Genomic DNA, 13818 nt, shown 5'->3' with positions numbered 1-13818 from the left:
ATCTGTTGAAACATCCTGTTTGCCCAGCTTATCATTAGGAATAAAGGGAAGTTGGGCCATTGGTCACTTTGGAAATTTTTTCAGCATAGGTCTTCATATTTTTGGTGCCCCTTAATGGGTTTGTATGAATCTAAAATACATCGATAGAAATATCTCAAATCAAACCAATTTCTCAGACTCTAGCTGGAATGGTAATTGAAAGTTGGGGCCAGGAACTTAGAAGGAAAAAAAAAATGTGGGGGGACAAAAGAAAGAGGGAAGTGGATTCTACATCGCTATAGCATTTTCTCCTGGTAACTTGTATGAGTTTCACTGCAGGCCCCAAGGCAAAGAATCTTCTACTTGGGCTGCAGGAGGGAGTGTTAAAGTGTTGGAAGAGGCAGGATGAGAAAGCTGCTATGTTGCTTAGGCAGTTTTTCTTAGGAAAGCATCGTTGGCAAACTAGAACCATAATTTTGCAAAAGAGAAAAAAAACTTGCCCAGGAAACAGGATTTTGCTGACAAGGTGTTAAGGAAAGAAAAATATGCTTTTATTTCATTCTGTTCTCTAGAGGGATTTAGCATTTTGCTGTGTAGCTCTTTCATACTGAACTTTCAAAGTATAGCCAGTCTGTCAGCCAGCATACTTTTTAAAGGTGCAATACAGATCTATTTTCAGAACTCCATCTTGTTTGAAATATGTTGAATTTGTTGTTCTTTCTGGTTTACTGTGAGAGACTGGGCATCAAGATATGTAAAAATAGAGGAAGTATGGTTGAATCCTACAGGATCAAAAATTTGCAGAAGTCATTTTTGTTAGGTTGTATGTGGCTCACACAGAAGACAGATCTCACATGGGTTGCTTAGTATCTCTTGTAGGCTGATCTCTGTGCTCATCCCTCCGTGCCCAACTGTCCCTGCTGCTGCTCCATCTGGATCATTGGCATCAGTTTTTAAAACACACTGTGGCAGTGCTAAACAACAGTGTTATCACCAAAGGCCTTCTCCATCTAACCTGGCCTTGAACACTTCCAGGAATGGGGCATCCACAACTTCTCTGGGCAACCTGTTCCAGTGCCTCACCACCCTCATAGATGTTAGGACGAAATTCTTTACTAATCTAAACCTACCCTTTTTTAGTTTAAAGCCATTCCCCCTTGTCCTGTCACCATACTCCCTGACAGAGTCCCTTCCCAGCTTTCCCTTAGGCCCCCTTTAGGTACTGGAAAGCCACTGTAAGGTCTCCCCAGAGCCTTCTCTTCTCCACGCTATATAACTCCAACTTCCTCAGCCTGCCTTCATGGGAGAGGTGCTCCAGTGCTTTGATCATCTTCATGGCCTCCTCTGGACTCGTTCTAATAGGTCCATGTCCTTCTTGTGCTGGGGCCCCAGAGTCTGAACACAGTGCTCCCGGTGGCGTTTCATGTGAGCAGAGTAGAGGGGGATCTGGATGCGAAGCAGTGTTTGGATTCAGTCTATTGTCATGACCTTTCAATAGGTTTGGAACAGGAAAAGAAAAGAAAAGAGCTTTGGCTCATCTCTTGTGGATTGTCTGTTGCCAATCAAGGACTTCAGAGACTGTCCTGCAAATGTGTCTGTCTCTCAGGGGGAGGGAGAGAAGGGCATTTTTGTCTTCAGCTCGTGTACACAGAAGAGCTCTTGTAGTTATCCCCCATCAAGGCACACTAAGTAGGGATGCCTCACAAGATGATATAAGTGCTGTATTTTATGACCTGAATGCAAAACCTGTATTAGTTTCAACCTGTTTCTGGTAACATGTGTCTAATGCTAAATTATCTCTTTTATGTGGTTTGTGTATTACACGCTAACCTCAGATTGCTTTCATGTGTTCAACTTTCGGGAGTTCAAGAGTTTTGCAGGAAGAGCAGTAAAATGTGTTTTTGTCAATCTCTTTAGTTTTGGGGCCAAGCTGGGTTTCTAAATGGGCAATTTGAACAGCAATGGTTGCCTGGAAGAGCAGGCGTAAGCAGCTTGCATGTTGCAGACATGTGTGAGTGCATGTGCATGGGAGGCAACTACCAAGGAAACCCATTTGGGAAGAGCTGTAACAATGCAAGTCTAAGGCTGGAACAACCCAGTGATGAGCAGATCAGGATGGACTGAGAAACAGCATTACAGACTTGTTTTCTCAAGCAGCTGTATTTCTGGAGATGCATATGCACCATATAAATGGTTCATGCTGAACAGCACTGAACTACAAAGGGGGAGCTGGGAGTGCTAGGGCTGCTGGTGTCCCTTCTTGCTGAGCTGCCTGAGCCTGAACCAGGTTTTCAGAAGAAAACTCATGTTTTTTAAACTAGTTTTAGATACTTTGAGAAATGTTTTTGATGAGTGACCCCACAGCTGCTTATTGAGATAGGGTCAGTACCAGCATGATAATAGCCATGGGGACTTTGTGCTTTCCACAGTGCCATGTGGGTTTCCTAATCTCTTCCCTTTAAAGCCAGGTCCCTTTACACCACCTGGACCTACAGTGGTCTTCCAGGCACTACCTGTGTGAAGGATGAAGTGAGTGGTAACAAGGGGCTGTATTCATTCATGAGGTGAGGCAGGGAGACTGAGTCATGGCTGGGCAACGCCGTGGTCACAGCAGGGCCCGGGGAGAGGAGCGGAGGCACGCCGGCATGCTGGGGCTGCGTGCCGCAGATACCCCTCCCAGGCCGCCCATGGCCAAGGCCTGTCACTGTGATGGATGCCATAGCGTGTGCTGGCGGACAGCATGTTCCTCATGGCCTGTCTCCCTCTGCCCTGCACAAAACAGGGATCCAAGGGGCAAGGCATCGGGAAGCCCCGAACCTCCCTGTTTGTTGTAGCACCTGCTTTGCCCTTCCACGCCTCCATCCCTCCTTGGAGGAAGAGGTGGGACCATTCCTTCTGTCTCTTCCTGAGCAGGATGATCTCAGCATGAGTCATTTGCGGCACGATAGGGACCCTTTTTCTTTGGAAACAGTGCCCAACGAGCAGCTGCACGGCTCAGCACATCTCTGACGCAGCTTCTGGAATAGGGCAGGGCACCTTCCTAACTGAAGCATTCAAGGGCAAGGCTTGAGCGTGCTATAATTTTGTGCGTGGCTCTTGCCTGAGAGCAGGATGCGATGAGTAGAAGAGGGTGGGGATGCTGGGAATTACTTTCTCTCATTTTTGGTGTCCCCTTAGTGTCTGCCAAGTGTCTACTTCTTGGCCTGTAGGGAAAGTTGAAGGAGAGGTGAGTTCTCTGCTGGAGATGGTGGCTGTAACGCAAAGGAAGATCATGGTTCATTTGTCACTGGTGTCTCAGTAGGGTTTCAGTGGCTGAGGATTTTTGGTGAAATCTCCATGTGAGTGCCAGCCTTTTTGCTGTGAGAAGCTGTCTTACTTTTGCTTGACTCTTCTTCTCAGGTCATCTTTTTTAACGTATCTCATGAGATTCTTAAATATCTCCTACACCAACACCTTCCTTTCCTCACAGAGGTCTACTCTTCCTTTGAGGAAAACATTGCCCTAAAGCCATTTGCTTGGTCTGAGTGACATGCTGTTCGGTTAATGAACCAGCACAGCTGTGCTGAAGCATCTCAGCAATGAATACAGGCGAAAATAGAAGCCACAGGCGGGAAACATGCAAACCCTTCCTGTGCCAGAGACAAAATCCAGGGAATGCTGGGCTGGATTGCTGGTTTTTAACGCCTCTCACTAATTAAATCCTAGTCTATAGTCCACTTGTCCACTGTGTCTGAGATGGTGTCTTCTTAACAGCTTTCTGGATGCATTTCCACTGGGGCATCTTCCATTGACCACAGAAACCTTCACGCATCACCTTTAAAGCAGACACATGTAATTAGGTTGGGTTTTGGAAGGTTGGTTTGTTACAGGCGAATAGCCCATCACGAAGTTTGAAGGGCCAGCTTGTCCAGTTTTTAACCTCACAAAGATTTTGTTACAGTTAATCCTTTACTGCTGGTCCCTGCACCATGTTCCAAGTAGCTTAGATGATACAGCTTAAGTCTATTTAAAAGGAGGGGTGGAGTACTTGTCCCACTCATTCCAGCAAAGAAACAAACCCAGCTGGCCAAAAGGTTTCAAGTAAGATTGGGTGACACTCAGAACATGCAGATATTTGGTTGGGTTAACAATCCAAGTGTGGTGAGTGGAAGAAAGTTATCTAGTTTTTAATCAACTAAAGATTTGTGTAATGCTGCATGTAGAAGTGGGAGTAGTACTTACTATGTAGCCAATTCTCAAAATTTTATGAATTTTGCAATACTATGCTTTTGGAAAAAAATAATCTGTTATTATATAAGAAATTCAGTTTTCATTAAAAAAAAAGTTTCTAGCCCTTACACTTATGTAGAATATTACCTAAGTACATCCCAAAGTAAAATGAACAAAACAAACAACAACAAACAAAAGCGAAGCCTCCCTCAATCCTTATGGTTACTCAGTCAAGCCCTGTACACTCATGTTCCATTTTTCATTTGACTTTTTTTTTGTTGTTGGCATTTCTGCAGTTGTAAGTCAATGGATGCCCTCAAGGAAAGATTTGGTCTTTCTTGCCTGAGCTTGCCCTGCAGAACGCTATTGGTAATAAATATTATCCCAAGTGACTGTGGTGTAAGTAATGGCATTCCTTCCCCAAAGATCACCAAAAAAATCACACTTTGTTCATATTGAGAAAGTACCGCTGGGAATAAAGGTGCAAATGACTTTCATCTCTGCTCTTAATGTCAGATACAGCTCACGTGTGCATCAGGAACCAGATGGACCCATCGGGATCAGAGCAATCTCTAGTCCTGAACTCTGTCTCACTTTTGCTGGTGAAGCCCAAACCTGAGGCTGTGCTCAAACCAGTCTCTTCTTCCTTTCCTCTAAGCAAGCAATGAAATGGCAGCCCCTCTCCTGAGGAGGAAACACAGTACCTACCCCGCACTTGGCCTGGCAGCTCAGTCCAGCTGTGCACCAGCCCAGCAGCAGAAAGTCCACGCTCACTCTTCCTAAGCAAGGACCAACGCCTTGGGCCCAAAGCCAAGCTCTTAGCCACAAATACGGAGAAGAAGCACAGAGGATAACAAACTCTGCATTTAAGACCACCCTTGACCCATGCTTTCACCAGCACCATCACTCCAGTATTGAACTGTGGAGGCTTCCATGCAGATAAAACTGTAAGGTAAGCCTGGGCACACCCTGCTTTACTGCCCACAGAAAGTGAGCATCACTGGTGATCCAATGTGCAAAGAATGAGTCCTCTTTTAGTACATTTTCTTTTTCTTTCTGTCTTTCTTTCTTTCGCCTTCAAATATAAATGGCAGAGGTGGGAAGATTTGGAAATACAGAGGATCAGCTGTATTTTTACTAAGTGCTGTGCATTTTAGGCTTCCCTGTAAAATATAATGATAGATTTCTTCAATAATAATTACAGTGGGAAAAATGCTTCATCCAAATTGCATAAGACCAGCTTTATCCAGGCATGTGGTTTTATAAGAATTTAATTGTAGGCGATCTAAAAAAGACCACAAGCTTTTGTTTAGTGATAAGAAGGGTCAAAAAATTTAAAGGAAACCCAAACCATAAACCCCTCTCTGAAGGCTTTTTTCTTCCACCACAGTGCACTAGTGATTCTCGCTAGAATCAGCGTGTGGTTCTCTTATCTTGTGGCAGGAAGATAGGTCCCTGGGGAAAGCAGTAAGCTGTCTGAGTCTTTGAGTCAAGGGATGGAAAACATGGAGGGTGATTTTCAGAATATCTGACCATAATCCATCCTTAAATGTTCCCATAGTTCTGTGCAGTTTGAATTCCCTTAATTGTGTGATGGATTTACAGTTCAACATTTCAGGTATAATTACCTCTATTATCGAAAACAAAGGAGACACGTGCCAGTCTGACAGAGTAAAGACGTAGCCTCAAGGAAATGGATTAGTTCATCTTTGTCTCTTCCCCTCACACATGCACATGCAGATATTTCTGCATGAATCCCTGTCTACCTACTTGTCAGTGCATTCATTGTCCCTTGATTTCCAGGGCTGCATTTTTGTCATCTCTCTGGGACAGCTCCTAATGGTCGAAAAGTTCTTCAGTTAAGTTCATGATCATCACAGGTCCAGTTACCAAAAGAGATTCATCTGTTTGAACCTTGATATGTGTGGTAAGAGTAAAAATATTTTTTTTTAACAAGTCTTTCCAAGGGTTGGAAAACTAAAGCCTAGAAGCAATCAGACATGAGTACAGGGTGCTTGGTAAAATGTGAACCTGGTTCATAGAGGGTGAAGTTCTTAATGTGAATGTCCATTGTGTGAGGCGGTAAGTCTCGTTCATTAAATCCTCTCTTTGGAATCCTGCCTGTGTTTGAGACATGCAGCTTGTCTGCAGGATCATCTAGACCTCACTTGTTTTCTCTCTGGAGAGTTACTGTTGGGCCTGTCTGCTCAAGGAGTCGGCTGCGAATGGAAGCAGGACTGGACTCCAAATTTATGTTTGCGTTTAGAAATTTTAATAAGAATTGTTCACTTACCATTATTCAGTACCAAGCTATCTAAGCCCACTACCAAAAGACAAACATGACGATTACGGACTTTTGCTACATATGGCCCTGACTAGGATTGGACCCCAAGCAGTGAAAATAAACAAACAAAATATATATAAAAATGAGAGATTTTTATGTCTTGTAATGTGTTAGGTACAGATTTTGGACTTTAACTCCTCTGGGTGAGCAGTGCAGGTACAACTGAGTGGTTTTATGAAAGAGAACAGTGAGGTGTGTTTGTGTCTGTGTATAAATGCATGTAGACATGCAATCGGCTTTTGAAAATGACACCGGAGAAGGAGACACGTTACAGCAGGGTGGTGTCATTTTCATATCGGCCTCATTCATCTCTATGAGCCTGATGACAAGAATAAAAGGTTGTGATGACGTTCAGTGGCACACAAGCAGCTACCTGACGGTCCTGTTGTGTACACATCCATGGATGTTGCCCTGGAGACCTTGCGGCAGTGAGAGCAGCGTGCCTGTTTGCATCCAGATGCTGAGGGTTGCTTGGAGAAGCCCATCCGTCAGGAGGGTTAATTGGGAGCTTCGTCAGCACCTGGCCCCCTCCCTCCTTGGCTCCTGGCTGTCTCTGCAGAGCTCCAAGAAGGGAGCAGCAGTTACTGAAAGACCAGGAGCAGAGGAAAGCTGGCGTTTGGGTGCTGGTTTCCCTGTGCAGCCCACGACTGACTCTGCAAGTCAGCCAGGAGTGAGGCTGCTAAATCCCCATGAGGGTCTAGACTTCTTTTCCCTGATTGTAGTCCACTGCCCTGCTTACTGAGGTGGTATCAGAGAGCCTCCTTGGCACAGCGTGTGGTTCTCTGAGGGGGATTCTTTCCACCAAACGTGGACATGGCAATGCCCAGACCCGAGCTGTCTAGACGCCCCTTCTAATTAAGCAGAGAGCAAGAGGTGTGTCTAGGGGCTGAGTCACCTTAACCTGACAGCCCAAACAAGCCTTGCTAATCTCTCCTAAAAATGCCTATTTTTCTCCAGAAGCAATGACGTGAGCCCTGAGTGCTCAGATCAGGCAGAGGTATCTGCACTGCAAGGCAAACTGGACTCTGCTGCTCTTCTGGTGTTAAATGTGGCTACGTGAGCATTAACAGATGAGAAAGCTGCTTTGTTCTGCCCTTCTCCCCATCTTAGAGGTTTCCTTCTGTCTGTGAGGATGAGAAAGGAACAGCAAGCCATTAGCCAGTGACCCATCTTCAATTTTTTATACTTCCCTCTTTGCCTTATAATGACCTTACCAGTGTGGCTGGGGGACACCAAGGTGTGCCTCAGCTGCTAGTGCAACCAACCAGGTGCTGGGCAGGAAAAAACTTTGCTTTTTCTAGGATGTCAGACTACTGAGAGCTGCCATCAATAACATACAAAGACCTCAAATCTCCTGGTATCCTCTTTGCCCAGGCATGAAACCGTGCCTCAGCTTGTTGTGCCAGGGGCACGTTGGGCCCCACGATGAAGAAAAGCCCACAGCACCATGCTTCAGTCACTGTAAGGGATTTAAAGTGGCTTTAAGCATGTGGCCAGGGGCCTGCTAGCTGTTCTCCAGCTCTGTGCTGCTTCCAGACCCCAGTGACAGAGGCTCTGCCAGCTGGAGCAGTGGAGTGTAGACCAAGGGATGGATGCTGGAAGGCATCAAGGATGAGGAGCTGGCTTTAGTGAGTATGGGTGGACACATCTGAAACCCGTGCACCACCTGTGGTGTTAAACAAGCCCTTTTCTGGGCTGCTTTTCAATCTGACTGTGTTGTGCTCTTTCTGACCATCAGGTTTTTATAAAATGTAAGCCTTGAGGGCAGAGCTTTTCTTCCTTTGACACTCCTAACTCATTCTTGCAAGTTTACATATGTTGTTGTTGTTGTTGTGAGTAACTGGCAATAAATAATGCTTTTGGTCAAGGCTCTTAAAACGTGGAACTGAACCTCAAAGCACCTCTGAGTTGTCTGTGCCGTGACTAACATTGCTCCTGATACACAAGCAGGGGAAGCATGGAACAGACAGGGCATCTTAGAGTGAGACAAACTAAACCAAACCAACCAAAAAAAAACAACAACCTGTGCTATGTTGTGTTTAGGTGGGTGACAAATTCCCTCCCAGAAACCTGCACACCTGGATGTAGACAAATAAAGTAAGTCCTGAGCAAACTAAAGGGGAATACCTCCTTAATCTAGAAAATATGTTTAGGAAAAGGAGATTTTTATCTTGTGCCCCTTGTTTTTAGGTTAGAGTTGAATAAGTACCTTCATTCTAGATACACAGGGTTCCTGTAAGTGACAGAGCAAAAAATATTGCAGCAAAAAAACCCCAACCCTTGAATTCCAAAAATACCGTCTGCTTTCAAAGTAAGATTTATATGCAAGAAGACAATCTCTCTTACAGAGTTTTTCCTGTCTCTCAGAGTCTACTCACTGGAAACAAGCAGCCGATTTAAAAAGATATTGGAAGAACAGCTTGGACATAGAGAAAGGAATGACCTGGAGTCTTAAAAAACAGACAAGCTTTTCAGTAGCTTGGCGCTTGGAACAAGAAGCTAAAAGTCACATAAGGTCAGCAAAGTTTGGGGCATTCTTGTTACCTAAAAAATTACCATTCTTGGCTTCTCTTATTAGTGTCTCTGCTAAGGGATCAAGTTAACTGTTTTGTGGGGAAGCTGGACCCACTCTGCAGCTGTGGTGGTAAATTTTCTTGAATGTGTAAAGGGTCGGGATGAGCGAGTGGTTAGGTTATTTGAGGGCTGGTGTTCCTGAGCCCTCTTTGTCTGGGATCCAGACGGGCCTTCCTGTTGAGAAATACTGGCCTACTTCTTCAGTGCAAAACAAACAACATACCAGCTCCTACTCTAGCAAGACAGTGAACGTAGTTAACTATTTCCGTTAATGCCGCAACCATGTTTTAGCTTTTGGAGGTACCTAGCGCAGCTCCTCTCTCCTCCCTGCTCCCTCATTCTTTGGTTGTATTAAGACAGTCCTGGCTCTAGAAGAAAATAGATAAGGAAAAGGAAAGGAAAGGAAAAAGTTTGTTTCTGCTGTCAGACTGTGGCTCCGGAGTATACTTAAGTATGCCCTGGTCAGAGCAGACGGTCCCCATTAGGGAACCTGTGCACATCCAGGGTGGAGACAATATGTACCACCAGCTGTGTTCAAGGATGCAACTTCATCTGCAGGATGAGCAGAAAGTACATGGGATTGCTTAACAGTATTTCCTTAAAATAAAATAAAACAAACAAAAACAAATAGAGGCTCATGTCTGAAGCCATGTGCTTCATGTAAAACAAGCCCAGAAAAAAGTTTGCTCTTTGGGACAAAGTAGAACAAGAGCCTTTATGTAACGCTATATGTCATCATGCTTTGTGTCATTGTAGTAATGCATAGAAATGGCCTCACTGCTTTGGCATGCTGGTAAGGGTCTAAGAAGCACTTTTTGCTGTGTCCCTTAGTAGGCATGGTCTAGGAAATGAGGATTCAGAAAATCTTTTGTGATGCCCATGAAACAAATAAGTTTTGGCTGCAAGTTGGGCTGCTTTTTGAAATTCTGTCCAAGTTGTCATGGGGCTGCTTAAGAAACCCTAAAATCTCATAGTATGGGCTACTAGAATTGCTGTCCTTCTGTTCCCCCATGTGTGGCATGCGTAGGGACAAAAGCTGATGAAACCTTTGGGTTGTCTTCTTTATGGTATTTGAATGGGATATTGCTTTCATCCCCTGCCCATTATACACCCTTGTGGCAGTTTGCTGGAGTCAACAAATTGCCTGTATAACAACATGTATGTGCACAAAATGTATATATTCTATTGATGACTGCGTAGGCTATTACATATACATTTAATAATTGTATCACATGTCTAGTTTTCTGTGTATGAAAAGCATTAGGGGTACCTATCAACAGATGTAAATTCATACTAAAATGCTATGATGTGGTAGGAGAGCTCTTAGCAGGAGGTGTGTGGGAAGTACTCTTTGTTATGGTTGTACCAAACTTGACTAGCCCAACTATGATGTACCCAAGCTGAAGAAACCTTTATACCACACAGTATTTTCCAGTTAATTATATATATTTGTACGTCTGGGCGTGTGTGTGTGGACAAGTGAGATCATCCATTCCTGTGAGACTTTTTTCTTCCTATCCAGATCATTTTTCCTCTCCCTAGCTCCTTTCCAGTAGCTCAACAACAACAATAGAGCCAAGAGCTTTCCCTCTCTCTCATCTGGTGTCTGCAGTCTGGTGTCTGCTCGGAGGGCAGGGCTCTGGGCTGTGGGTTCTGGGCACCCCGGTGGCGTCAACTCCAAAGACTGGTCCAGCTCGAGTCTGCTGCGTTTCCAGGCTCAGATATGGGATGTTTTCAGGACAGCCTGGTTGTGGGCCAGGTTCTAGCCAGAACCAGGAAAACAAATTTCTATTTTATTTTTTTTCTTTGCGTGTGTCTGAATAAGAGAGAAACATGACAAAGAAAAGCTGTAGGTTTTGGGCCATCCGGCATCCCTCAAGTGGTGTGGATTCAAGGGTTTAGCTCACCCTCAACTCAAACAGATTTGTTTTATAGTTGCATCTGAAAAAAAAAAAAATCTATCTTAGTACTTGCTTAGAAGTTTTGGGGTTAGTTTTGGTTACTTTTTTAGAGGTGGATTGGTTTGTTATTTTTTTGTTTTGTTTTGTTTTGAAAATGGCATCATTTTTTTTTTCCTTCCCGTATTTGCTTGGATCAGAAGGTTCACTGAGATGCCAAACTATGGCTGGCTACAGCTTCAGTACATCTTGTAACAATGCAGGCCATGACATGCCAAAGTGATGGAGCGTGGTATGTACAGTCCAGGAAAGATGTGACAGATTAACACTGCTGATAATGTTTGCCACTCCGGATCTTCTACTAAAATCCCCTTCTTCCAGGTAGTTTAACTCTTGAGACACTGATATTGTGATTACCTACAGAAAACAGCTGCCCACAGTCAACCAGACAGTGGACTAGTATTTTCGATAAACATCATAGTGATGTTTCTTCATTGTAGAGCTGGGCAACAGTAGAAATACGAGTTACTCTATCCTAGCAAGGGAACCATAATTTCTGCTTAATTTCTATGTAATTTCAGGCACTGCGCTGACTGGGATCAGCAACCTGTTCCCTGCGTCCACGTGGGGTACGAGGCAGTTCCCACCATGGCATGTTCCTCTGCTGCATAAGGTGTGATGGCTGCAAAATACATCCTACTCCTCTTGGTCAGAAAGGTGATGCTAGGAGAGGGGGCATATGAGTATGAGGAAGGAAAACAATGTGGGAAAACCTTACTTTTCTTCTTTGTCCTATTTGTCTTCTCTCTCTCCTTCTATCTAGAAAGCACTAAGTGGTGTGCAATGCCTACAGTGCTGGTCTGGAGGACGCGTGTGCTTCCTCCTGCCCACTTGTGCAGTAACTGGGCTCTCTTGGTGAAGGTCCATTCCCTTTTTTACAATAGGAGGTACAAACAGTTTCTAAAATTTGTAGAGTTTACAGCTCTCCCTTCATTGAACTACCTAGTGGGAGGAAGGAAAGAAAAGTCGTGCAGTGAATTGAATTACTGAATTGAAATGAAAAATCTCCAGGCTCTGGGATGCCCCTAGTCACTGGGGTTAGAAGGGCAGTGATTTTCCACCCAGCATTGGACACGCTCAGGGCAAGCTCCAGGATGAATTGTTAATCTGCGATAGGAGCTCTGTTGTCTGGGTTTTAAATGATTTATCAGGAACACATTCCACAACAACTACATCCAGAAATTCTGGTCTCATTAAAGTCATAAGTGGAACTCGGTGAATTTTGCTTGGCAGGAAGCAGGGATGGAAAAGAAAGGGCAGGTCAGTAGAAGCAGACTCAATTCTCAAATAGTTGTATTTTTCCAGAAAAGAGAGGAGAGAGGGGAACTTCTGGTAGTTAGTCATTTTTCCCTACCTCTTCGACAGAGACAGAGGTATAGGGATGCTACAGCCCTGATTATTACTTGCAAGCATTTTTTAATGTATATATTTAATATTATCATGAAGCAGAATCTCCATATCAGGTTCTAGCCCTTCCCATTGAACTTCTAGATTTTCTAACTGTGCCCATTTCTACTGTATTGATTGCTACGTATAGTCCATCCATCCTTGCATCTATGCTGGAGAGCAAAGTTACTCAAAGCTGTGTTACTGCACAGATTTACTGCACCTTATGTGTTCTGCAGTACCCAGCCACATGCATGCCCTCAGCCAGGAGCCCACGAAGGGCAGCCTGTGCCATGTTCAGCAAGGGCTTCGCTGCCTCCCCTGGTCCTGGGACAACAGCCTGCAAATGGGAAGTTACCTTGAGGTAAGTGGTGTGCTCTGAAATTACACCCTAGCTTACCTTGCGGTAACTTGCTCGTGTAGTCATGGCCTTAAGGTTTTTCTTTAGTATCCATGGCCACAACGTCTAAGCATTTTATGGTAGAGCATACACTAAACATTAATTTCAAATTATTGAGACTATTTTCATGACTCAACAACTTTCTAATTACTGTGTACCTTATTAAAGTCTTACAGCCCTTTAATAACGAAGTTTTCCCTCATCCCTTGGCATTTAAACACTCCGTATAACTGAAATGAAATGCATAGCTGAAGTGTTTTTTTAGGACACTTGATTTAAAGTGAGCCCAAAGCGGCAAAGGACTCTTTGAAAATCTCCAGAGTGGACACTCCCAGAGCAGTCTGTATACAGTTTGAATTAATTATTCCCTTCATGGAAATTATACAAGATGTCCCCCAGGCTCTTTTTGACTGCCTTGCTGCCCTTTTGTGATAATCCCTTGCTATCCTCTGGGCTCTCTGTGGACCTAAACTTAACATATAAAGCTATTTTTATCTAGGAGCAAGGGTGTGAATAAATTCAGGGAATGTCTCTCAACATGACTTTGTGTTTGTAAGCCCTCCTTTAACTTGATTAGAAATGCTCAAAGTTTCTTGCAAGCTGCCTTCGAGCATCCTCTGGTGAAATAGCTGCAGTTAAGAAGGATTTCTTCTCCCGTGGGTCACACGGGGCAGCAGTCAGCCACTTGGGAAGCAGAGCCCCTGGTCTCTGTTCCTCACTGCCACATGAAATGACCTTGGAAAAGTCTCCTTGCCACTCTTGGATGATGTAGGTGTGATGCAGGTGTTCATCCTGCTACTCCATCCTGCACTCCAGAGCTGCACCATTTGCTTTTGTGGGCAGGGCTCAGCTGGGGTTTCAATAACACCTTAGGGAGATGGGTTCCTAGCACTCCATTGATTTTAAATAGGGTCACAGGTGCCTCTAGGGTTCTTGAAAAATCCAGCCTTTAATCTTTTAGGGAAAGG

General features: G+C 44.3%; 1 long non-coding RNA gene across 1 annotated transcript in view; it reads left to right on the top strand.

Annotated features, from left to right (window-relative positions):
* Window positions 1-13818, top strand: part of LOC125184400 (uncharacterized) — a 118471-nt gene that overhangs the window by 97046 nt on the left and 7607 nt on the right. The window contains exons 12-14 of the long non-coding RNA XR_010833437.1: window positions 4705-5140; window positions 5992-6115; window positions 8900-9047. This is a non-coding gene — a long non-coding RNA (uncharacterized lncRNA). The remainder of the gene's footprint in view (window positions 1-4704; window positions 5141-5991; window positions 6116-8899; window positions 9048-13818) is intronic.

The sequence above is a fragment of the Anser cygnoides genome, chromosome 9 (assembly GCF_040182565.1).
Source record: "Anser cygnoides isolate HZ-2024a breed goose chromosome 9, Taihu_goose_T2T_genome, whole genome shotgun sequence".
NCBI classification, from domain to species: Eukaryota; Metazoa; Chordata; class Aves; order Anseriformes; family Anatidae; genus Anser; species Anser cygnoides.
Note: the sequence above shows the minus strand (reverse complement) of the source record. Positions and strands in the feature narration are given on the sequence as shown.